This window comes from Narcine bancroftii, chromosome 3, assembly GCF_036971445.1.
Source record: "Narcine bancroftii isolate sNarBan1 chromosome 3, sNarBan1.hap1, whole genome shotgun sequence".
Lineage (NCBI taxonomy): Eukaryota > Metazoa > Chordata > Chondrichthyes > Torpediniformes > Narcinidae > Narcine > Narcine bancroftii.
The window spans coordinates 16,919,894-16,920,737 of NC_091471.1; the positions used below are offsets into that span (position 1 = coordinate 16,919,894).

Sequence of the window (844 nt, forward strand, 5' to 3'; positions counted from 1 at the left end):
ATACTCTCTGGGTTAAAAAAAAATCACACCCCTGACATCTCCCTTAAACTTTCCACCCATCACCTTATGCAGATTCCCTCTGGTATTTGCTACTGTCACCCTACGAAAAAGGTGCTTGCTGTCCACCCTATCTATTCCTCTATTAAGTCACCTCTCATCCTTCTTCACTCCAAATAGAAAAGCCCTAGCTCTCCTAATCTTGCCTCATAAGACACATCCTCATACTTACCTGGCAGGGGAGAATCGGTGGTCATGATAGCCGATCTCCCAGGACGAGGCTATCCCATTGCACTTTGGGTGTGCTGACGCCTGCGATGTCCCCAAATGTGGGATACTCAACTGCAAAATTTGTGGTAGTAGGGGACTGCATTCACGTTCTCCCCTGAAAAAAATTTAAAAAGAGAAAAAAAAGACACATCCTCCAATCCAGGCAACATCCTGGTAAATCCCCTCTGTACTCCCTCTAAAGCTTCTACTTCCTTCCTGCAAAGAGGCGATCAGAATTGAACACAATATTCCAATGCTCCAAGTCCTCAGTGCAAAACATGCAGACATACCATATATAACAATTTAACCATGTAATGATTAAAGAACTGAAACAGGCAAGATCAGCCCTTCTACTCCATGCCAAACACTTTCTCCCACCTAGTGCCACTGGCCCATACCAACCCATAACCTTCCATATCTTGCTCATTCATATAACCATCCAACTTTTCTTTAAATATTAAAATCAATCCCATATCTACCACTCTGACCAGAAGATCATTCCACTCTCCCATTACCCTCTTAGTGAAGAAATTCCTCCTCATGTTTCCCTTGCACTTTTCACCCCTTCAATCTCAAT

General features: G+C 43.2%; 1 non-coding gene across 1 annotated transcript; it reads left to right on the forward strand.

Annotated features, from left to right (window-relative positions):
* Window positions 1–221: 221 nt before the first annotated feature.
* On the forward strand, window positions 222–385 carry LOC138759636 (U1 spliceosomal RNA). The gene has a single exon (XR_011354994.1). It is a non-coding gene; the product is annotated as a U1 spliceosomal RNA (small nuclear RNA).
* The last annotated feature ends 459 nt before the right edge of the window (window positions 386–844 follow it).